The sequence below is a fragment of the Anomaloglossus baeobatrachus genome, chromosome 1 (assembly GCF_048569485.1).
Source record: "Anomaloglossus baeobatrachus isolate aAnoBae1 chromosome 1, aAnoBae1.hap1, whole genome shotgun sequence".
Classification (NCBI taxonomy): Eukaryota; Metazoa; Chordata; class Amphibia; order Anura; family Aromobatidae; genus Anomaloglossus; species Anomaloglossus baeobatrachus.
In genome coordinates this window covers 135,732,513-135,758,239 of record NC_134353.1, presented here as the reverse complement: position 1 = coordinate 135,758,239, position 25,727 = coordinate 135,732,513, and the positions used below count along the sequence as shown (strand labels likewise).

The following is a 25,727-nucleotide window of genomic DNA, read 5'->3' as shown; positions in this document are numbered from 1 at the left end:
CAAGGGGCCTCTCAATGCTGCACATGGGTAATAAATAGGTGAAATAGCACTGATTGAGACACACCATAACACGTGATGACATGCTATTGAAAGATATTACAAAATGGACAATTCCTTTAAGATATTAAATTGATAAATTAATGTTAAATCCTATATGGATCATGTAAATCAGAGTCTATGAAGACGACAGTATAAATAAATGTTATATTTTATTTCAACATGACATTTTTCCTCTATGTATTAATTCAGTGGTAGCCACAGCGTGTCTTGATTACATAGAATGGGCATTACACATGATGTCACAATGCTGTGGAGTGGAGAATACAGCAGACTAAGTTACCAGCCGACTGAGCTCTTTCAGGGACAGAGTGAAGGAGAGTAAAAATGTCAGGTATATTGCATAGATTACTGAGTCTATAGGTTGGAAGTAGAGATGAGTGAACCTGTGGAAGTTTGATTCGGCGGGTTCAGCCGGACTTTAAATTGTCTTATTCTGGACCCGAACTTTACCTAAACCCCGATGGAAGTCACTGATTGGTAGTTTGAGTTCCCACCCACATACACCCAGCCATAAATAGATCACTTCCGGGGGAGGGAGTAGATTTTTTTCTTTTTTTTTTAATTTTTGGGCACACTACATCCGATCACGCTGTTGTTACCCCCAGCGTGTGCCATTCAAACACTACAAGCAGCTCGCACTGGGCTGAGCACCGAGCGTCCCGAGCACAGCGATGCATGATCGAGTGGTTGTATACATAAAATGCCTGAACTCCAAACTCGAACACTGACTTTTTTTGTAAAGACTGTGTTCAGTACAAACACCTAACTTTAAAGTTCAACTTCAGGTCTGCTCCTCTCTAGTTGGTATATACAGTACAGACCAAAAGTTTGGACACACCTTCTCATCTCTAGAACAACTGTTATGGTCATGGTAAAATACCTGCTAGAAAACCACTGCTAAGGACAGGAAACAAGCAGAAGAGACTTGTTTGGGCTAAAGAACACAAGGAATGGACATTAGACCAGTGGAAATCTGTGCTTTGGTCTGATGAGTCCAAATTTGAGAGCTTTGGATCCAACCACCGTGTCTTTTTAGAAAAGTTGAACGGATGGACTCTACATGCCTGGTTCCCCCCGTGAAGCATGGTGGAGGAGGCGTGATGGTGTGGGGGTGCTTTGCTGGTGACACTGTTGGGGATTTATTTAATATTGAAGGCATACTGAACCAGCATGGCTACCACAGCATCTTGCAGCGGCATGCTATTCCATCCGGTTTGCGTTTAGTTGGACCATCATTTATTTTTTAACAGGACAATGACCCCAAACACACCTCCAGGCTGTGTAAGGGATATTTGACTAAGAAGGAGAGTGATGGGGTGCTACGCCAGATGACCTGGCCTCCACAGTCACCAGACCTGAACCCAATCAAGATGGTTTGGGGTGAGCTGGACCGCAGAGTGAAGGCAAAAGGGCCAACAAGTGCTCAGCATCTCTGGGAACTGCTTCAAGACTGTTGGAAAACCATTTCCGGTGAATACCTCTTGAAGCTCATCAAGAGAATGCCAAGCGTGTGCAGAGTAGTAATGAAAGCAAAAGGTGGCTAACCTAGAATATAAGACATACTTTCAGTTGTTTCACACTTTTTTAAGTAATTCATTCCACATGTTTTAATTCATAGTCTTGATGCCTTCAATGTGAATCTACAATTTTCAGAGTCTTGAAAATAAAGAAAACTCTTTGAATGAGAAGGTGTGTCCAAACCTTTGGTCTGTACAGTATAAATTTTATATCCACTACACCTAATAGTCACAATGTAATATATGGTCGTGAAAAGAATTTTATTTAATAGCACCATTGGCTTTCCGTGTGTCATCATAATAGGTATATACAGTTAGGTCCAGAAATATTTGGACAGTGACACACTTGACACGAGTTGGGCTCTGCATGCCACCACATTGGATTTGAAATGAAACCTCTACAACAGAATTCAAGTGCAGATTGTAACGTTTAATTTGAAGGTTTGAACATAAATATCTGATAGAAATTGTAGGAATTGTACACATTTCTTTACAAACACTCCACATTTTAGGAGGTCAAAAGTAATTGGACAAATAAACCAAACCCAAACAAAATATTTTTATTTTCAATATTTTGTTGCGAATCCTTTGGAGGCAATCACTGCCTTAAGTCTGGAACCCATGGACATCACCAAACACTGGGTTTCCTCCTTCTTAATGCTTTGCCAGGCCTTTACAGCCGCAGCCTTCAGGTCTTGCTTGTTTGTGGGTCTTTCCGTCTTAAGTCTGGATTTGAGCAAGTGAAATGCATGCTCAATTGGGTTAAGATCTGGTGATTGACTTGGCCATTGCAGAATGTTCCACTTTTTTGCACTCATGAACTCCTGGGTAGCTTTGGCTGTATGCTTGGGGTCATTGTCCATCTGTACTATGAAGCGCCGTCCGATCAACTTTGCGGCATTTGGCTGAATCTGGGCTGAAAGTATATCCCTGTACACTTCAGAATTCATCCGGCTACTCTTGTCTGCTGTTATGTCATCAATAAACACAAGTGACCCAGTGCCATTGAAAGCCATGCATGCCCATGCCATCACGTTGCCTCCACCATGTTTTACAGAGGATGTGGTGTGCCTTGGATCATGTGCCGTTCCCTTTCTTCTCCAAACTTTTTTCTTCCCATCATTCTGGTACAGGTTGATCTTTGTCTCATCTGTCCATAGAATACTTTTCCAGAACTGAGCTGGCTTCATGAGGTGTTTTTCAGCAAATTTAACTCTGGCCTGTCTATTTTTGGAATTGATGAATGGTTTGCATCTAGATGTGAACCCTTTGTATTTACTTTCATGGAGTCTTCTCTTTACTGTTGACTTAGAGACAGATACACCTACTTCACTGAGAGTGTTCTGGACTTCAGTTGATGTTGTGAACGGGTTCATCTTCACCAAAGAAAGTATGCGGTGATCATCCACCACTGTTGTCATCCGTGGACGCCCAGGCCTTTTTGAGTTCCCAAGCTCACCAGTCAATTCCTTTTTTCTCAGAATGTACCCGACTGTTGATGTGTCACTGTCCAAATATTTCTGGACCTAACTGTATTTTGTAATACATAGGTATAACACAGTGAAGATGTAACAGTGCAGAGCAGTTAGATGCAGTAAATGTATATGACAAAGGGTCCAGTAAAGTCTTGTACTATGCTGTCTGGGTAACAACAGAAACCGCAATACCAAAGGTTCAAGACTCCCTGGGCGTTCTTTGGAGAAAGCAGCGCAGCTACAAAGAAGGGTTTTTCATACATTCTTTGACACCAGATCATTGATGCCCTGGAAGGTTCAACAGCAAAAGCCTCCAAATAATCAAATAAGCAGCTGATGATGTGATGTGTCCTAGCCACAACATGATAAGTTGAGCAAGCAACATCCATCGGTTATACTCTACCTCCCGAACAACCCTTTGCTTCTCGTTCTTGCTCATACCCGGGGAAGCCTAGCCATAGCATTACATATACCTTGAACTTTCAAGGACTCACATTTTGTCTCAATTGTACAGTGTTACTCTTTCAGAGTGACGTCTCTGTCTGCCATTTTCAGTTTGGACTCTATGGTATGTATGGGGAAAAATTGATCCTCTGAGTTAACTGTTTAAAAGTGAAAAAAATTGAGATTTTTATTTTAATAGAATTCTCACAGCACTTCTGGCAAAATGGTGTACATGTAAGATCCAATCCCATATAACGTAAGAAGTAGAACTCAACACTCAAGAATGATGTGAAGATAAAGTGAAAGTTATTTTCAAGAATCCAAAACAAAACAGGCACAAACATTTCGGTCTAATTTGACCTTCATCAGTGAGCAGCTTGTGATCTCTAAGCCGATTTAAGGATAAGTGAGTGCTGAGGAGCTGACCGCGGTGTCCACTGCTGGTTTAGATATGACACCGCGATCACCTCCTCCGCGCTCGTTCTTCCTGAAACCTTATAAGACATCACAAGCTGCTCACTGATGAAGGTCAAATTAGACCGAAACGTTTGTGCTGGTTTTGTTTTGGATTCTTGAAAATAAAATTCAGTTTATCTTCACATCATTCTTGAGTGCTAAGTTCTACCTTAGATTTACATTTTAGGACATACTACAGTTTTATCAATTCACATGGTATGGATGAACCCCAAATGCATTGATTAAATTTGGGAGGTCATCTATTAGGTTTGTGGCTTTGTATTAAATTTAAATTGGCAATAAGATTCTTTACAATGTAAAAAATTAATAACTAATGTATTTCTAATATTTTTTTCACACAGATATCGATAAAATAGAGATAATAGTTGGGGGCATTTTTATATCATTAATAGCCGTAGCTATTATCGTATGGATTTTGCATTTTATCTGGTAAGTAACTAACTCCATCTGCTTATAACAGCCTTTACTATAAGGTTACAGCTTAGTCTGTTTATTCAATATGTGTAATCTTTAGCCTGTAATAAATATATAGGAGGAAGGGGAAGACCTATGATTTTGTGAATGATCAGTGTGTTATTCAACACAATTCTATAAATTATGCGAAGGGGTAACTTGAAGCTTCTGGACCAAAATGCAAAGTCTCTGATTCGGTTTCTAAATATGGAACGTCATTTATGGTATATATCTTCTGCTATGAACCACTTTGGCTTCTCGAGTTCAATGGCCCTAGAATGACTGTAAAGTCTGCCATTCTTAGAGGAAAATTTGCTAGAAAATAAGGAAAGCAAGATATACTGTATTTTCCGGTTTGTAAAATGCACTTTTTTCCCCCAAAACTGGGGCAAAAATGGGGGTGCGTCTTAAAAACTGCATATGGCTTACCAGGGCAGCAGTGATGGCACAGGGCCGGCAATACGAAGGGGGTGTCACTACAGTGGAGCAGCTCAGGAAGGTCAGTATGCAGCAGCGGAGGGTCGGCGATTCTACGGGCTCGTGGGGTGTTGCAGCAGCGGGTGCCATTTATCTTCCGGAGGGCTTGGAGGAGGGGGTGTCGCAGCTCAAGAGGATCAGTGTGCTGCAGAGGAGGGTCGGCAACATTGCATTTTTGTGGGGTGTCACGGCGGCGGGCACCATTGATCTGCTTGCGGATTGCTTTGAATCGCCGCCACTTGATGATATGGACTTTAAGAAAATGGCCGGAGAGTAGAGTTGAGCGCGGTTCGCGGTTCGTGGTTCTCCAGTTCTAGGCTCGAGTGATTTTGGGGGCTGTTCGAGATCGAACTAGAACTCGAGCTTTTTGCAAAAGCTCGATAGTTCTAGATACGTTCGAGAACGGTTCTAGCAGCAAAAAGCAGGGCTTTTTACAGCTACAGTGTGCAGGGGCCATCGCTGGCAGCCTGCCACAAGCTGGTAACCAAGATAAACATCGGGTATCCAAGCAAAGCGCTTTGGTTAGTAACCCGATGTTTATCTTAGTTACGTGCAGGAAGCCCACACTTCCCCGCTCAGTTCGCTCCACCCCCTCCTGCCCGCGGCATGTACACATACACACACACACACACACACACACACACACACATGGTCCCGCTCGGCTTATCTGCGGTGATGAAGTCCCGCCATCCTGACCTCAGCGCTGTCACTGTCCTCCATGGCCGCCGCTTGTCACATCACCTCTCGCTTCCGACCCGAGACTGACTAGCGGTGACGTCACGGACCTCTCGCAATACTTGGTGTGAAGGCGCCGGTCATTGAACTCAGTGACAGGGGCTGTCAGTGTGCTGGAGATCAGCGCAGGTAATGTACCTCGCTGACAGCAGCACTTGTCATCCCCTGCAGTGACCTGGGCTGACCCATTGATGTTAGCTCAGGTCACTGCATTGCTCTCCCAGCCAATGGGGAACATTCTGCTCTTCATTGACTGGGACAGTGTGGATCGTCATGGCAACCCCTTGGATTACACCAGACCTGGATTTGTTTTTCATTCTAATAAATTGGTTAAAGAGGGAATGTATTGGGGAGTGTTTTTTCAAATAAAAATGTGTTTGTCGTCTATTTTTTTTTATTACTGACTGGGTTGGTGATGTCGGGTATCTGATAGATGCCTGACCTCACCAACCCCAGAGCTTGATGCCAGGTGACATTACACATCTGGTATTAACCCCATATATTACCCCGTTTGCCACCGCACCAGGGCGCGGGATGAGCTGGGGCGAAGCACCAGGATTGGCACATCTAATTAATGCGCAACTTCTGGGGCGGCTGCGGCCTGCTATTTTTAGGCTGGGGAGAGTCCAATAACCATGGACCTCCCTAGTCTGAGAATATCAGGCCCCAGCTGTCTGCTTTACCTTGGCTGGTGATCCAATTTTGGGGGACCCCTACGTGTTTTTTTTTTTAATTATTTATTTAATTTAAAAAAACAGCGTGGGGTGCCCTCAGTTTTGGATTACCAGCCAAAGTGAGGTTGCCAGCTGTGGTCTGCAGCCGTCTGCTTTACCCTAGCTGGCTACAAAACTAGGGGGAACCCTACGTCATTTTTTTTTTTCATTTTTTTGGCTAAATACAAAGCTAAGCACCCCTTAGTGCCACATGAAAGGCACCAAAGGGTGCTCCACTTTTTCTCCATTTTTTCTCCACTTTTTCTCCATTTTTTCTCCACTTTTTCTACATTTTTTTCTCCATTTTTTCTCCACTTTTTCTCCACTTTTTCTCCACTTTTTCTCCACTTTTTCTCCACTTTTTCTCCACTTTTTTCTCCACTTTTTCTCCACTTTTTCTCCACTTATTCTCCACTTATTCTCCACTTATTCTCCATTTTTTCTCCACTTTTTCTACATTTTTTTCTCCATTTTTTCTCCATTTTTTCTCCACTTTTTCTCCACTTTTTTCTCCACTTTTTCTCCATTTTTTCTCCACTTATTCTCCACTTTTTCTCCACTTTTTCTCCACTTTTTCTCCACTTTTTCTCCACTTTTTTCTCCACTTTTTCCTCCACTTTTTCTCCACTTTTTCTCCACTTTTTCTCCACTTATTCTCCACTTTTTCTCCACTTATTCTCCACTTATTCTCCACTTATTCTCCAATTATTCTCCACTTTTTCTCCATTTTTTCTCCACTTTTTCTACACTTTTTCTACATTTTTTTCTCCATTTTTTCTCCATTTTTTCTCCACTTTTTCTCCACTTTTTCTCCACTTTTTTCTCCACTTTTTCTCCATTTTTTCTCCACTTTTTTCTCCACTTTTTCTCCACTTTTTTCTCCACTTTTTTCTCCACTTTTTCTCCATTTTTTCTCCACTTATTCTCCACTTTTTCTCCACTTTCTCTCCATTTTTTTCTCCACTTTTTCTCCACTTTTTCTACATTTTTTTTCTCCATTTTTTCTCCACTTTTTCTACATTTTTTCTCCACTTTTTCTACATTTTTTTCTCCATTTTTTCTCCACTTTTTCTCCACTTTTTCTCCACTTATTCTCCACTTATTCTCCACTTTTTCTCCACTTTTTCTCCATTTTTTCTCCACTTTTTTCTCCACTTTTTCTCCACTTTTTCTCCACTTTTTCTCCACTTTTTCTCCATTTTTTTCTCCACTTTTTCTCCACTTTTTCTCCACTTTTTCTCCACTTATTCTCCACTTATTCTCCACTTTTTCTCCACTTTTTCTCCACTTTTTCTCCACTTTTTTTCCCTTTTTTCTCTACTTTTTTCTCCACTTTTTCTCTACTTTTTTCTCCACTTTTTTCTCCACTTTTTCTCCACTTTTTCTCCACTTTTTCTCCACTTTTTCTCCACTTTTTCTCCATTTTTTTCTCCACTTTTTCTCCACTTTTTCTCCACTTATTCTCCACTTATTCTCCACTTATTCTCCACTTTTTCTCCACTTTTTCTCCACTTTTTCTCCACTTTTTTTCCCTTTTTTCTCTACTTTTTTCTCCACTTTTTCTCTACTTTTTTCTCCACTTTTTCTCCACTTTTTCTCCACTTTTTCTCCATTTTTTTCTCCACTTTTTCTCCACTTTTTCTCCACTTTTTCTCCATTTTTTTCTCCATTTTTTCTCCACTTTTTCTCCACTTTTTCTCCACTTTTTCTCCACTTTTTCTCCGTTCTTTTTCTATGGTCGGTCTACCCATTAGCTCTGCCATGCATACTGTAGCTCTACACCTACTGCACATGTTACTTTATGATTGACATCTCTTTCGTACCAGAGCTGTCTAAGTCTACTCTGACCCCATATTTGTCATTACTATATTGTCCTTGTACTGTATTATGACATTTGTATCATGTGTTTCATTTCCTGCTGTGTTGCAATTTTTTTGCTGCATCCCAATTGTACCTCTACATTGTTCGAGTTTATGTTATTGTTCTCTCACTCTTATGTGATACTGATTATTGTCATTTTTCAGGATTACATGCAGATAAGTCCAATCTGACGAAGGCTTAGGCCGAAACGTCATTTGTAACTTGTTTTGGACAAAAACATATATGCTTATGAAAAATTTTTTTTTCTTAATACGGACCAATAAAGAGTGATTTTGCATTACTATCCATTGTGACTTACTGACTTAGTCTGGGAGATTTAGAGTGCCAAGGTTACTCTCTAATTTTTTCTATTATTACCTCTGAGCACCTATATACCAGTGAGCAGAGCTTCCTCTACAGTAGTTCTCCTGATTAGGCATGCCCTTACCTCATGAGCAGGGCATTGCAGCTTTGGTAGCAACCATTACGACATGGACTCTGCTGCTGTGGACCCGAGAAGAGTGAGTGCAGATTCATTGCACCCACACTCTTCACATGAAGGGTCCGCACTCCTAGAAAATGGGGGATACGTTCCCTGAGTGTCTCCCCCCCATATTCTAGACGGTCCAGAGTCGTCGTGGGACCCCTTTATTTTTTTTCTTACAATAAATTGGTGAAAGAGGAAATGTTTTGGGGACTGTTTTTTCAAATAAATTTCTTTTGTCGATTTTTTTTTTTTGTTAGTACTGACAGTTTATGATGTTGAGTATCTAATAGACGCCATGACATCACAAACTGCTGGGCTTGTTCTCAGGTTACTTTACAGCTAGTATCAACCCGATTTATTACCCCGTTTGCCACTGCACCAGGGCACGGGATGAGCTCGGGTGAAGCGCCAGGATTGGCGCATCTAGTGGATGCGCCACGTCTGGGGTGCCTGCGGCCTGCTATTTTTAGGCTGTGAAGGCCCAATAACTATGGACCTTCCCACCCTAAGAATACCAGACCACAGCTGTCCGCTTTACCTTGGCTGGTGATCCAATTTGGGGGGGACCCTACTTTTATTGTGTAATTATTAATATTTATAAAATAATTATAAAAAAGAGCCTGAGGGGACCTCCACATTGGATCCCCAACCACGGTAAAGCTGCCAGCTGTGGTTTTCAGGCTACAGCCGTCTGCTTTACCCTAGCTGGCTATCAAAAATGGGGGGACCCAACGTCTTTTTTTTTTAACTATTTTTTAAATAGAAAAAATTAATGGGCTTCCCTGTATTTTGATTGCCAACCAAGGTAACGGCAGGCAGATGGGGGTGGCAACCCATAGCTGTCTGCTTTATCTGCGCTGAGAATCAAAAATACCGCGGAGCGCTACGTAATTTTTTTAAAGATTTATTTTTACAGCACTGTGATGTCCAGCAATCAAAATACAGGGAAGCCCATTTTAATTTTAGTTATTTAAATAAGTAATTAAAAAAAATATATATGGGCTCCCGCTGCATTTTTTGTATTGCTAGCTAAGGGTAATCCAAGCAGCTACTGGCTGCTAACCCCCACTGCTTGGTGTTACCTTCACTGGCAATGAAAAATCCAGGGAAGCATTTTTTATTTTTTTTTGCCAAAAAACTACAAAAAAAGGACGTGAGCTTCGCCATATTTTTGTATGCTAGCCAGGTATAGCAGGCAGGTGCTGGAAGAGTTGGATACAGCACCAGAAGATGGCGCTTCTATGAAAATGCCATTTTCTGAGGCGGCTGCAGACTGCAATTCGCAGCAGTGGGGCCCAGAAAGCTCAGGCCAACCTGTGCTGCGGATTCCAATCCCCAGCTGCCTAGTTGTACCTGGCTGGACACAAAAATGGGGCGAAGCCTACGTCATTTGTTTTCTAATTATTTCATGAAATTCATGAAATAATAAAAAAAGGGCTTCCCTTTATTTTTGGTTCCCAGCCGGGTACAAATAGGCAACTGGGGGTTGGGGGCAGCCGTACCTGCCTAGCATACAAAAATATGGCGAAGCCCACATAATTTTTTCAGGGGGCAAAAAACTTCTGCATACAGTCCTGGATGGAGTATGCTGAGCCTTGTAGTTCTGCAGCTGCTGTCTGTCTGTATGGAGAAGAGCAGACAGCAGCTGCAGAACTACAAGGCTCAGCATACTCCATCCAGGACTGTATGCAGAATTTTTTTGCCCACCAAAAAAATGACGTGGGCTTCGCCATATTTTTGTATGCTAGCCAGGTACAGCAGGCAGCCACGGGCTGCCTCCAACCCCCAGTTGCCTATTTGTACCCGGCTGGGAACCAAAAATATAGGGAAGCCCGTTTTTTTTAATTATTTCACTTATTTCATGAAATAATTAAAAAACAAATGACGTGGGCTTCGCCCCATTTTTGTGTCCAGCCGGGTACAACTAGGCAGCTGGGGATTGGAATCCGCAGCACAGGTTAGCCCGAGGTTTCTGGGCGCCTCTGCTGCGGATTTCAGTCCGCAGCCGTCCCAGAAAATGGTGCTCTCAAAGAAGCGCAATCATCTGGCGCTGTATCCAACTCTTCCAACAGCCCTGGAGCCGGGTGGCTTGTTGGGTAATCATGAGTTAATACTGGCTTTGTTTTACTAGCCAGTATTAAGCCAGAGATTCTTAATGTCAGGCACGTTTGACCCGGCCATTAAGAATCTCCAATAAAGGGTTAAAAAAAACACCACACAGAGAAAAAATACTTTAATAGAAATAAATACACAGACACATTAGAGACTCCATCTTTATTACCCCCTGTCAGCCCTCCACGATCCTGCTCTTCTGTCTTCTTTCTTTCTAGAGTAGTAGTAGTGACGATTGTAGTGAGGATGAGGTTCCCCAGCCCATCATGGGCTGAGGCATCTCATCCTCACTACAATCCTCACTAGTGTAGTAGTAGTGACGATTGTAGTGAGGAGGATGAGGTGCACCAGCCCATCATGGGCTGGGGAACCTCATCCTCACTACAATCCTCACTACAATCGGGAAGCAGCGTGCAGCCTTCACTCCGTGAGTGATCAGTGCTGGCTGTCAGCGGTAACAGCGGTAACGCTGACAGACGCGTTACCATAGCAACGGTGCTCTCGGAGCCGCGGTTAGCGGTGACGTCACCGCTAACTGCGTTGCTATGGCAACGGTGATCTCCGTTAATGACCGGCTGTGTCAGCCGGTCCCTAACGGAATGGGGAGTCGACCGTGTGCTAGAGCATGTCGCCGGTACACGCGATACACATATGTGCACCGTGTACCGGAGAGATGCACTCGCAGGTCCTACATGACGCGTCATAGTCATGTGACCAGTCTGTAGCCAATGAGATAATAGCCACGTGACTGGTCACATGGCTATTTTGACGTCACGATAGGTCCTGCATCTCTGCTGGCAGTGCCATCACCGGGAGGATTCAGCGATCATCGGATGGAATAGCGGCAGGAGACAGAGTGCAGAAGGGATCGCGAGGACCGGTAAGTGTTATGGCAATGTTTATTAACTGTTTGTGTACATTTATAATGCATTTTTATGTGTTTGTGATTGCCTCCCATTATAGCCTATTGGTTCGAGTTCGGTTCATCGAACGTTCGACGAACCGAACTCGAACGGGACCTCCGTTCGGCGAGCCGACCTCGAGCCGAACCGGGACCGGTTCGCTCATCTCTACCGGAGAGGCCAATCTGCGCACATGCCGCCTCCACGGCCATTTTCTTGAATTCCACCGCATCAACCGCTGGGATTCAATGTAGCCTGCAGTCCACCAGCAGATTAATGGCACTCGCCGTCACAACATCCCACAAGCCCGCAGAATCGCCTACCCTTCCCTGCCGGACACTGACCCTCTTGAGCCGCGAAACCCCCTCCTCTGAACCCGGCAACAGATCAATGGCACCCACGGCTGTGACACCCCACGAGCCCGCAGTATCGCCGACCCTCTGCACACTGACCCTCTTAAGCCGTGACACCCCCTCCTCTAAGCCCACAGCATCTCCAACCGTCCTGAGTGGTGACACCCCATTCTCCGAGTCTGCAGCATCACCTACCCTGCCTCCTGTGACCTTCTACCACCACTCCTCCTTGTGCGCTAATATTAGAGGAACTAGAATTATAAAACGGACCCTCTTTTTAACAGTAAATTTTTTTTTCCCTATTTTCCACCTTCAAATTTGGGGTGCTTCTTATAATCCAGTGCGTCTTATAAAATGAAAAATACGGTAATCAGAGAGAATCAAAACCTAAGTTATAAATAGGAAATTCAAAATAAATTGTTGTCTTGATAAATAGACTGAAAAACGTCTATGAACTGTAAGTATTTTGCTTCTTTAAGGGTTCATAAAATCTTACAACTATATACATATTACTCTCCACAAGCTTCTTTCTTCAGTAATTCCTTTATGACACTGTGAATTAAAATCTTTAATTGTTCTTGTATTTAAAGGGAAAAAGTAAAAGCACGTAGAAGAGATGAGGCCATGGAAGTATTATTCCCAGACACCGGTAATAACAATAGAAATAGATAAATCATAGGCAGAGATGGAGCCTTTCTTAAAATGACAAATCACAATGACATTGCAGAAAGATGTTTCAATGCAGAAAAGTTTAATTTAACTATGGAAATTCAATGCCTCATGAAGTCTCAAACGTTATATTTCAGCACTGTGATATCTTTCTTGTGAATTAAAGAAATGTTATATCTGCAGAGTGTAAGGTGTGACTACAACTATCCTGTAGATATAAACAGTGATCATAGTAATATGTACCGCTCCCATAGCAGCAGCCGAGCTGCTCGGATCCGGAGCCGCGGTGGCTCGAGGGGTCTCCGTACCCGGGGGGTCCGCATGGATACTCAAATTAAAAAGGAGTGGGGGAGTATATACACGGGATTAGAAAAGTTCGTGACGCCACCCAAGGTGCGTGGTAAGATGGTGTACAACCGCTGCTGTTGGTGGGGGAGTCCGGTGGTGATGTTGTAGCAGCAAGGTGTTTAACCCCTCCGTGGGTAGGGGGTTGTGCCCCGGGGGCCTGGTCATGTTGAAGAAGGGGTGCCGTTGGGGATTAGGAGAAGGGTTTGCAGTGTACTCACTCTGTCCAGAAATAACCACACCGACAGATTGTAAACCAGAGTTCTGAGTACCACTGAAGCTGGGAGGGAGTACGCTTGGGTCCGTGTCCTTGGTGTTGCGGTTAGTCTGTGACCCTTTCCTTGGCACCTGTGTTTTCTTCTTTGGACCTTCAAGTCTGAAACTTTTCGGGTCCCGCTCACCCGTGTGGCTAACGGAATGAGCTTGCTCTCAGGGTTCACGCATAGGATTTCTTCAGACTGTATTGGGAAAGTCCTATCCCATCGGTGCGCTAGTACCCCAATTTTGGAGCAGGTTGGGGATGACACTTGAAGTCTTCACCCCCGTCGGGTAAATTACCACGATACGTAAAGCTACTTCCTGGCCTAGGGTCCACGTACCCCGTAGTGCCCTGGCCCCTGCCCGGTGATAGCTTAAGGCCGCCGGCCGCCCTCCTCAGCCGTCCGTTCCCCCTGACACTATCCCCTACGACCGGATTTCCAGCTCTTACCAGGCCCAGACCAACGTCTGCCACCTAGTACTCAGGAGCCCTGCTCCACCTGGGACCTCTCCTCACGAAAGTCACTTCACTTCTCCCTTCCCCTGGCTCAACTCTCACTCTCTTCACCTTCCCCTACCAACTTCCCATATGGGTGGCCCTATTCCCTTCAGGCCCCCCAATGGTGTGTCTGGTGGGTACAGTGTAAAGTGTTCCTAGGGTTTTGATTGGCTCAGCTGTTAGCTACACCAAAAGACTAGGACCCGTAACCAAGGAGGAGTGGATACTGTGCAGAAGGGCAGATTGCACAATACCCTGGGATGACCTGATAGGCCAGGGCATCACAAATACATAATTAAAACTTCACTTGTGTGTCCTGATTTTTCATACATATTGCTGTACATGACATATTACTACTTGGACAACTCCTTCTCAATTACTATATTCCCCCCTGTAAAATAAAAAAAGTCACTCGTACCAGCAGTGTCTACACCGCATCTCCAAGCGCTTGCGCATTATTGCTTTGTCACATGAAACCTGCAACCCATAAGTGGCTGCTTCACTCTCATTTCTGTACGATGAAACTGACATCTAAAGAAGTAAAAGCTGCTGCTCCCTCACTTTCTCCGAATGTCAGTTTCATCCCAATGAAATGAGAGTGAAGAAGCTTCCGATGGGTTGTAGGTGTGACATGACATAACAATATCACATGAGCCCTGTTAAAAGGGTTTTTCAAGAACAAAGTTAATATAAAAGTTATTTTAATCTATACATATTGGAATAATGATAAGTTCCATGCTTGGATGGGTTTATAAAAAAATGTTCTCATGCTGAGATAATCTTATATATGTGTCCCTGCTGTGTACTGTGTAATGGCCGTGTCTGTCCGTACAGGGACATGGTCTGATCATACCACGTCTACTGGACTGTGGAGGATGCAAAAATACAGACATTAAAGCACAGGATCATAGCTGGTTCTTTTTGTGAGGTAAAACATTTCCCTGCCTGTTTTTAACAAATGTTTTACCTCAAAGAAAGAATTGTTTGCAATCCTGTGCTATAATGTTTGTATACTTTATTACGTCCTCCCCTGCCCCGGAGCTGTGGTATGATTAGACTATGTTCCTGTACGGTCAGACACGGCCATTGCACAGTACATAGCAGGGACACATATATAAGATTATCTCAGCACAGGAAACATTTTTATAAACACATCCAAATTATGGGAGGTATTATTATTCCAAGATCTATTGATTAAAATGAACTTTGTACATGGGAAAACCCTTTTAAATCCGGTGCCACCATTGCCATCACTAGAGGTGAGTACCGGCTGTTTTTCTTTTGGTTGGGTGAACATAACACTTGAGAAGATGTTGTCAAAGTAGTGGACAATCCTTTTACACTATCAGAGTCATTCACACTTTTTTTTTTCCTGTCCTGTAGAGGATCCCTTCTGCGGCATTGACAAGAATGAAGTCATACTTTGGGTCACATCTGTGACTGGATAAATCAAGAAAAACATATTTGGCAGATAAGGACATCAAGATATGAAGAAAATCAAAGTGTTAATGATAATCAGTAAACATCAGTGAAATAAAAAATGAAGCTATGTATAAAAAGAAAACACTGGCATGACATCTTTTTTACATATTAACATATACATCAGATTTAGGAAACATAAAACAGTACTGTTACATTACTTAGTCTTACTTAAGCGGGCTTTACACGCTATGAGATCGCTACAGCGATCTCGTTGGGGTCACGGATTTTGTGACACACTTCCGGCCGCTGTAGCAATCTCGTTGTGTGTGACTCCTAGGAGCAATTTTGGATAGTTGCAAAAACGTCCAAAATCGCTCCTCGGTGACATGGGGATCCTCTCCCAATTATCGCTGCTGTTGCTTGAGTGAAGTTGATCATCGTCCCTGCAGCAGCACACATCGCTACATGTGACGGCGCAGGAACGAGGAACCTCTCCTTACCTGCCACACGCCAGCAATGAGGAAGGAAGAAGGTGGGCGGGATGTTCGTCCCACTCATCTCGCCCCTCCGCTTTGATTGTACGGCCACTTAGTGATGTCGCTGTGATGCCTAGCGAACCGCCCCCTTAGAAAGGAGGCAGTTCGCCGGTCACAGCGACGTTGCCGAGCAGGTAAGTACGTGTGACGCTGCCGTAGCGATAATGTTCACTACAGCAGCGATCTTCACATATCGGAATAACATAGGGGCGGGTGCTATCACGCTCGCCATCGCTAGCATCGGCTACCGATCTCGTAGCGTGTAAAGCCACCCTTAGTCTAAACATACTGCTGCAACCCATGCCCTGCTCACTAGGCGGTGCCACATTAACACTACGATTACTGCTGGATCTCAGCAGCATGTGGGTATTTAGCTTTTAGATTGCTAAAGTTGAGACTTCTTTCATACACATTTGTGCTTTGCTGCAGTGAGTAGGTAATTAGCTCTCTGCTGGGAGCCACCATGGGCAAGGCTCACTTTTATATAAACCCCAGCAGCTTCTAGCTGTCAGTTATTAATTAGTTTTCAGCTAGACGTGGTCTCTGACACCTTGCACCTGTGTGATTTTGTATATCATGTTGTCTGACCTTGGCTTGTATTTTGACTTTCCGCTTGCGTCTTGATTTTGTCACTGACGTGACTTCTTGGTACTGACTCAGCTGACGACACCTCCTGCCTCTAGGTCACTCTTCCAGCCAGCAGCGTTTCTGTGGAAGCAATTCAGTGGACCCCATTGTGAGCCCAGAACGTTTTACGTGGGTAAAAGGGTGAAGGCCAGGGTGCCATTGCAATCTGCCAGATAGAATGACTTTTGCCCAGTCTGTACGAGGTAGCCTAGTTGAAACTGTGGCCTTTGACAAATGTAGCAAGTAAGAAGACCATATTGGATGTAACAAAAATGTACGAGTAGTTAATTCGCATACATAAAAAAAATATTGACAAAAAAGGTTGTCACGCTTGGAGTAGACAGGGCCTGAAAACTTTGCATGGCCGCTGCGCTCAGACCCACGGAAGTCTGGCGCACTACACGACACACAACAAACAAGGGGAATAAGAGGACACTTTTACAACGGTGGGACCTACAGCTAGGGAGAGGGGTGAGGGGACACCTCCTGGACTTATCTCAACCTGTTACCTGAGCTTCCTATCCAGGGTGTTTCAACCCATCAGCGATCTGGATGCCTATTCCCTCACTAGCCCTACAAACACCCTGGCTGGTGTAATGGCTGGCAGGAGACACTAGCCCCACCATTGTAATAATAAACACGCAGGGAAAGGTAGTCAGATAGGGGGACACACCACAAACTTGACGGCAACAGCACATCTCCAACAACAGGAAAGGCAGCAGAAGTCCAGCATCTCCTAGAGATGTTCAGTCACCTAGGGGGTCAGGAACAGAAGATTCTATTTCTGGCGGAAGCTGAAAGATGGAGAGGCAACTTAAAGTAGATGAGAGGGGTAACACACCGGCTGCAGATAAGGTGATTACCACGGAGCTACTAGCAGGAAAAACTAAGATTTAACTCCTGAAGTGCCAACAGAAAGCAAATACATTTAATATGATGAGCCACCCAGTAATCAGTGAAGCTCAGATCACAGGACCGTCCCACATCTCTCAACCGCAAGAGACACTTGTGACAACTTTTAAAGGAAAAATAGCAATGCTTGCAGCTGTATATTTCTGTATACTCTACAATAACTTGCTGAACCACAGTGGACCCAATTGTAATTCAAATGCATCAGGTAGATGCTGATAATGTCTTTGTCATGGGTGGTTTTCTGTGAGAAACCATGCAACAGATTAGAAGAGCTATAAAGGGAAGCTGTTAATGTGATGCCCTGGACTATCAGGTCATCACAGGGTATTGTGCAATCTGGCCTTCTGTGCAATATCCACCTCCTCCTTGGTTAGGGGTCCCCAACTAATGGTGTTGCCAACAGCAGTCAATCAAAGTCCTAGGTACACTCTGCACCACACCCACCAGACACACCAGTGGACGGCCTGAGTGGAATAGGGTGGCCCACTTGGGGGGTTGGTTAAGGGATGGTCAGAAGTGTCAGGGAGTTGAAGTTAGGAGTAGGAGAGAGGAGGTCAGGAGCCGGGCTAATGGAAGTAACTAAGTGATAGACGGTGGTCTGGGCCTAGTAGGAGCTGGACCCCCGGTTGCAGGGGATCGTGGTAAGGGGCACGATACTGTCGAGGAGGACAGCCGGCGGCATTGCACCATCACCGGGCTGGGACCAAGGCACGACGGGGTACGTGGATCCTAGGTCAGGGATTAGCTTCAGGCAACCTGACAATTGGCACAACGAGAATGGAGCCTTCAAGATCTGTTCTCCACCCGCTTCAAAATCGGGGTACTAGCGAAATGAGGGGAATAGGACTTTCCACCAATACGGTCCAGATAATCTCAAGCATGAACCCTGAGAGCAAGCTCCACAGTTAGCCATACTGGGGAGCGGGACCCGGCTAGTTCCACACTACTGGGACCAACAGAGAAGTAACTTAGTGCCTGGAGGCATGTCACGGATCACCAGGCAACACCATCGGGGATGGGACCCGAACTAGCTCCTCTCAGCGACAGCTGCGTCCAGAACTTTGGTTTACCCAGTTGTCGGTGTCAGCTTTGTGGACTGAGTGAGTACAAAAGTGGCCCCAGCGCTCCTTCTGGCACTCCCCAACACCATCACCGAGTCCCGGGGCATCCCCCCTACCCGTGGAGGGTCCTAACACCTGGCTGTCCCATTGCATCGCCCCTGGGTACTCCCAACTGCAGCGGTGGTACTGCCAAATTACCACAAACCACGGGTGGCGTCACGAATTCTAACACATCCCATGTAAGTAACCCCCTTCGTTTGAGGGTCTGGGTCCGGAGACCCCTCGAGCCAAAGCGGATCCGGATCCGAGCAGCCCAGCTGCTGACGCGGGGCGGCACATTAGCAAAAACAACGCAATTTACCGGTACCTGCAGCTATAGGGGTAAATTAGCCTGTAAATATCATTTTAAATGTGCAGAAGTGGACAAAATTGTTTGTACTCTACTGATAAGTAAGAAAAGCCCACAATTGTCACTTAAAATATCTTAAAAAAATGACAAAACTAATTTTAAAGTTACTGAATATCATCTATGGAAATTCAGACATTGCTTTTGAATTGTGCTTAACGGGAAAAATAATTAAAAAAGGAATGAAACTGTCATGGAAAAAATGTATGGTACCCTTAATGTAATATTTTGTTGCCCAACCTTTTTTTTTCAATCACTGCAAACAAAAAATGTATGCAACGCTCACTGAGACTTCTACACCTGTCCATAGGTATTGTGGCCATGTCTTGTGAGCATTCTGCTCCCGTTGTCTAGTGTTTGAAGGTTGCCTTTTCCAAACTACATGTCTCAGCACCTTCCACAGATGTTCACTAGGCTTTAAATCAGGGCTCATAAGAGCCACTTGAGGACAATCTCTAGTGCTTTGCTCTTAGCCATACTTGGATGTTTTTAGTTGTGTTTGGGTCATGATCTTGTTGGAAGACCCATGGTCTGCAGCTTTGACCAGGCTTTGTGAAATGGAGTAGCATATTTTGCTCCAGAATTCTTTGATAGTTTTGGACACCCTGTACCAGATGCAGAAAAGCAGACTAAAAACATAACCATGCTGCTTCTATGTTTCAAAGTAGGCAAAATTATTTTTTTCTCTCTGCTTAATTTTTTCATCACTCAACATACAGTTTCCATGACTTGCCAAAAAGCTCAGGTTTCTTTTATATTTATCCCAAGGACAGGCTCCCAGATGCTTTGTGACTGGTCAATTTGCATTTTGGAAAAGTCCAGTCTTGCTTTTTTATGTTTGCTTTTAATTGTGGTTTCTTCGCCATCTTTTATTAAGTCCACTTTGGCCAGGACAGGAAAGATGGTGCAGTCAGTTACAGATGTACCTTGACCATGTAATTCATCTCTAATCTCTTTAGAAATTGTTCTGGGCTCTTTGGTTACCATTCGTATTATTTATATCTTCATTTTGTCATCAATTTTCCTCTTGCACAAAAGTCCAGAGAGGTTGGCTACAGTCCTTAAACTTCTGAATAATATGTGCAACTGTAACAAAAAGGACATCAAGCTGTTTGGAGATGGTTTTATAACATTTACTTTTAACATGTTTAATACACTGGTCAGTAAAGTTGAGTTTGCCATACACCCATACACCCAAGTCTTTTTCAGTAACAGTTTAACCCAGTGTTTTCCAATTAAGTATATAATTATACATTTCATTTCCTCTTCCCAAGTACGTGACCTTACATTTATCCACATTAAATTTCAATTGCCGTTTCTCAGCCTGCAGCTTACATAAATTTGTCTGTAAAATTAAACTATCCTACTATTACTTTGCAGAGTTTAGTATCATCTGCAAATTTTGAAATTCGACTTTCTGTGCCCCTACAAGGTCATTAATAAATATGTTAAAAAGAAAATGACCCAATACTAACTCCTGTGGTATTCCACTGTTAACTGGGACCCAGTCCAAGGGTTTTCCATTAATGTATTCAAGTGAAAAGAATTGCAGTCGCCCCTTTAACGTGGTGGTCTGCTGTAATTCAGTTGGAGGCTTGTAACTAATCCCACCGGCTCATGGGTAATAGAGGTCCATAGAAAAAAGAAAAAAGCCTGAATTCTCCATTAAAATATAACTTTTATTAATTGTAATCCATAAAATTGGTTGTCACACAGTGTGACTGTTGGTGCGTCAATGGTCACTCTATGTGACATCTGATTTTATGGATTGATAAGAATAAAAGACGTTATATTTTATTGGACAATACTGCCTATGTTTTATTTTTTTTATTTTTTTTAAGGTGTTCTGTGTCGCCCTGGGCAAGCCAGGGGACACAGGTCACATACCACCACACCCCACACTCCAGGTAGGCACATCACAGCTAACCTACAAATCCTTGTTGCCTTCCTCCAGGAGTTTGATGATGCACACCAGGGGGTGGGCCAGGCGGTTGGCTCCGCCCACCGAGGAGCTCACAACTCTGGAGGCAGGAAGAAACCAGGCAGATAGCTCAGGGACGAGCTTGAGTAAACAACAGAGTTCAGCTCAGGGACGAGAGGAGCTTAGAAAGTGAAAGTGAAAGTAGAGAGTAGTAAAGGAGAAAAGCAAGTAAGGTGACAGAAGAGAAAGAAAGCCTGAAGGGTCCAGCTTTGTGAGGGCCAGAACAGCAAGGTCAGCAACGGCGGTGACTGTCTGGAGGGGGACCGTTTGGAAGTTCCTGGAAGGACCCCGTTGGCTGTGTGCCCGGTGGTCTGGAGCAGTGTTCCGAAGGACAGTCAGCACCAGGGCAGGGGCCTCTCGGACCCCGGCAAGGCTAGGAGTCGCCAGATTTGCCAAATCCGTCAGTGACGGGGACGCAGCTCCCCCAACAACCAAGTCCCGAGTGAAGGCAACAGCCCAACCTGAACCGGGGGAGACACCGCCACCGCCAGGGCACCAGTTTCCCCAGAGCCAGCGCCTGCGGGCAAAGTGTAGAGCTCCTCCGGCCCAGATTGCAGCCGGGGAGCGGGTAACCGGAGGGAATCCACCGCTACCATCAGTCAACACAGGTGCAAGGAAGAGAGACATCACCGTCACCTACCGGGAGTGCAGGTGCAGCCGTCTGTGGGACCGTCCTACCAGCCGTTGGTTTACCGTACAAACTGTGTCCGTGTGTCAGGCTGAGTGAGTACCACAGTGCCGCAAGGCACAGCGCTGCCCCCGCGTCCCTGCGCCCTCCAGGCCCTACATTTTACATCTCATCACCGGGCCCCGGGATCACCAACCCCTACCCACGGAGGGGCAACACAACACCTGGCTGCTCCGCATCACCATCCCCGGGACCCCCATACTGAGCAGCGGTGGTGCAATCACCACAACCGTGGGTGGCGTCACGAACTATAACAATCCCCACACCCAACAAACACCCCCTTTCACTCACGGGCGAGGAGTGTCGCTCGAGAAACCCCGGGATCCGGCCCACAGCTCGAGCCACCAGGAGCAGCTGCCGGACCCGAGCAGAAGGGGTGAGCGCGGTGTGCTGACACCCTCCTCCCCGCCCGCGACAACTTGGCGTCACGAACAGGATCTTACCGCTCTGCCGTCAGGTAGAGGTGCGCCTTGTTACCGCCGGAGGCATCCGGCAGAAAAATTTCAGAAGCCGCCATCTTTGGCGCGAAAAGTTCCCGCTCGAGCGTCTTCTCGAGCAGTAGAGGCGCGAAGGCCAAAACCCCGCCCCGAGAGAGGAGGGGCCGGAAAGAGCTAAGGGGGACGGAAACAAGATGTCTGCGCCCGACGGAGCCGCTGGAGGAGCGGTGGTCGCAGCCGCAGCGGCACCCGCGGATGGGAATGGGCCTGCCCAGGTCCCGGTCGTACCGGCGGGAGGTGCCGCGGCCCCCGCGTTTGCTCAGGTCATGCCGTTTTCCTTGCCCTATGCGCCCGGAGCTGCCTGGCTACCGCGGTATGACGGGAAACCGGATGCCCTACAGGCCTTCCGGAAAAAGCTTAACCCGTTGCTAGAGCTGTATCCCCTGACTGATAAGCAACGTGCAGCGATCGTGCTAGGCCAGTTAACCGGTGCGGCGGAGCAGGAGGCGGAGACCTGGGCCGAGGGGGACCGGCTCTCTGTAGCCACCATCTTCGAGAAGCTACAGACTGCCTTCGAGACCCGGACTGAAGCTGAGCTGAGGATGCAGTTTTACCAGTGCCGGCAATGAGCTGGAGATAGCATTCGGGACTATGCTCTACGTCTGCAGACCGCCCTCCACACGCTGAAGCGGGTGAACTCTATTAATGAGGCGGATAGCAACAAGATGTTAGTGGAGCAATTTGCGCAGGGGATGAGGTCCCCTGAGGATCGTAAACAACTCCGGCTGTGGGCCCTGGAACACCCTGATGTGGACTTTGCTGTGTTAAAGGAGAGGACTATCAAGGCACTACAGCCCCCAGCTGCTGAAGTCCTGGAACCCGTCCCGTGGCCCGTCGAGACAGCTCCCGTTGTGGCGGCCCCAGCCAAACCAACCTCCTTAATACCTGCAGCCCCGAGCAGCACCGTGGAAGAACTGGCAGCCCAGGTCCGTCGCCTGGACGGAGACCTTGCCAAGATCCTTGCTGCGTTACAACCTCTGACCAGATCTCAGCCTCCAGCGCAGATACAGCTTGCTGACAGTCCCGAAGATGTTCCCTGGATGCAGCGGAGAAGCGCTAACAACCCGCGGAGCAGACCCCCAATCTGCTACAAGTGCCGTAAGCCGGGCCATTATTACCGACAGTGCCCGTTAAACGAGCAACCCCTGGGGCCCCGGGCCAATCCTCAGGAGTAGAACACCGTGGCCCCCCGGACTGGCGAGACCGATATGTCGGGGCCCGCCCTATCATCCCCGTGGCTGTGGACGGCATACCAGTGATGGCTCTCTTGGACACTGGATCACAGGTAACTACCATACCGTACACGTTGTATCGGCAGTATTGGGCCACAGACGAGCTGGCGCCTCCAGACAATAGTATAAATTTGATTGCCGCTAATGGACTTCCATTGACCCAGGTGGGGTATAAACAAGTGGCTATGACAGTGGGGCAAGCTGAACTGCAACACCAGGGTATGATTGTGATCATGAATGAACCCAGTGATCATAACCCGAAAATAGTGCTGGGAACCAATGTGATGGAACACTGCATGGCTGATGTGTTGAACCTATTGCAACAGCTAGCCGCCACAGCGGCGGGGAGCCGGCAGAGGGCTGTGCAGCGTGAGATCCGCCCCCTGATGTACCGCCAGCATGTAAGCTCAACAGGAGGGGAGATTGGTGGAGTGAGAGTGATGGATGTTGCTCCATTGACTGTGCCCCCTAGGAGTGAGATGATGATCTGGTGTAGGGCAGCAGTAGGGCCTCAGGGGCGTGACTACCCTGCGATGATGGAGCCCATGCCCTCCGAACACTGGCCCACTGTAGTGGCCGCCCGAGGGGTGGTAGATGTGAAGAAAGGGAGAGTGCCCGTGAGAGTGTTGAACTGTGGGGAGGAAGAAGTCAGGCTCCCCCGGTATGCCACCATTGCCAAGCTGCTCACCCTGGACCCCCACACTATCCATGAAGCCAGTCCATCCACACTCCCACCTACCCCCAGCACTTCCCCACCCCAGGGGGACACAAAGGAGTGGCACCAACAGCTACATGTAGGCACTGATGATACCCCTACACATCACAGGGCCGGGGTACACAGGGTGGTACAGGAGTACGAACAGGTTTTCAGTAAGCACCCCCTAGACTTTGGGCGGATTAAGGGGGTCCAACACCACATTCCCACAGGTGAACATCCCCCTATCAAAGAGAGGTATAGACCTATTCCCCCTGCACATTACCAGTGTGCCAAAGATATGTTGAGGAATATGAAGGAGGCAGGGGTTATTCGGGACAGCTGTAGTCCCTGGGCCGCTCCATTGGTACTGGTCAAGAAGAAGGATGGTACCATGCGGATGTGTGTGGACTACCGGAAGATCAACCAGATAACCCATAAAGATGCCTATCCCTTACCTCGTATTGAAGAGTCTTTGGCTGCACTGAGAACCGCAAACTACTTCTCGACCCTTGACCTCACCAGCGGATACTAGCAAGTGGCCGTGGCCCCAGAGGACCGGGAGAAGACCGCCTTCACCACCCCGATGGGACTCTGCGAATTCAATAGCATGCCATTTGGGCTGTGCAATGCCCCTGGGACCTTCCAACGGTTGATGGAGTGCTGTCTGGGACATTTAAACTTCGAGACCGTCCTGCTGTATTTGGATGATGTGATTGTTTATTCCCAGACGTATGAAGCCCATCTGGAGCACCTGGCTGAGGTGTTTGCGTCCCTTGCCCAGTACGGGATGAAGTTGAAGCCCTCAAAATGCCACCTGCTGAAACCCAGAGTGCAGTATCTAGGGCATGTGGTGAGTGCGGATGGTGTCGCCCCCGACCCTGAGAAGATTACTGCCATCCAGAGCTGGCCGAGGCCAACTACAGTGAGGGAAGTAAGGCAGTTCCTGGGTCTGGTGGGGTACTATCGGCGCTTTATAAAGGGATACACGAAGATGGCTGCCCCCATGCAAGATCTCCTCGTGGGACAGACCAAAGGTGGTAGACCCATTGGGGCCCCACTGTCGTGGGAGGACAAGCATGAGGAGTCCTTTTGCCAGTTGAAGGCGGCCTTGACCGGAGAAGAGGTCCTGGCGTACCCTGACTATGGGAGCCCGTTCATCCTCCACACGGACGCCAGTAATGTGGGGCTAGGAGCGGTCCTATCCCAGGTCCAGGATGGAAAGGAGAAGGTGATTGCCTACGCTAGCCGAAAACTCCGGCCGACCAAAAGGAACCCTGAGAACTATAGCTCCTTCAAGCTTGAGCTATTGGCGTTGGTGTGGGCTATCACGGAGCGGTTCCGCCACTACTTGGCGGCAGCCAAATTCACCGCGTTTACGGACAACAACTCGCTGACTCACCTGAACACGGCCAAGTTGGGCGCACTGGAGCAGCGGTGGGTAGCCCGGCTAGCCAACTATGATTTCACCATAAAGTACCGAGCTGGTCGTGTCAAAATAAATGCTGATGCACTCTCCCGGATGCCCCATTTGTCAGAAGAGGGGTGCGAGGATGACGACCTCGAGGAGATCGAGTTGCCTGCGTTTCACCAGCTGCCTACTGAGAGGGTACAAGTCTGTCAGCAAAGGGTGGATCTGGACCCGCGGCCCAGTCAAGAGTGGCAGGACGCCCAGGACCAAGCGCCGGCTGTCCGCCTTGTCAAGACTCTGGTGGAACAAGGTGCTATGGGAATAGACCCTGCCGCTCCAGCCGAAGCTCAACGCTTGTGGAAAGAACGAAAACGGCTTTACCTACACCAAGGGAGGCTGTACCATGAGCTGATCAACCCGAAGA

General features: G+C 46.6%; 1 long non-coding RNA gene across 1 annotated transcript; it reads left to right on the top strand.

Moving 5' to 3' along the window:
* The first annotated feature begins 314 nt into the window (after positions 1 to 314).
* LOC142290378 (uncharacterized) lies at positions 315 to 15,379 on the top strand. The gene is made up of 4 exons (XR_012750283.1): positions 315 to 391; positions 4,315 to 4,402; positions 12,656 to 12,714; positions 15,220 to 15,379. It is a non-coding gene; the product is annotated as an uncharacterized LOC142290378 (long non-coding RNA).
* The last annotated feature ends 10,348 nt before the right edge of the window (positions 15,380 to 25,727 follow it).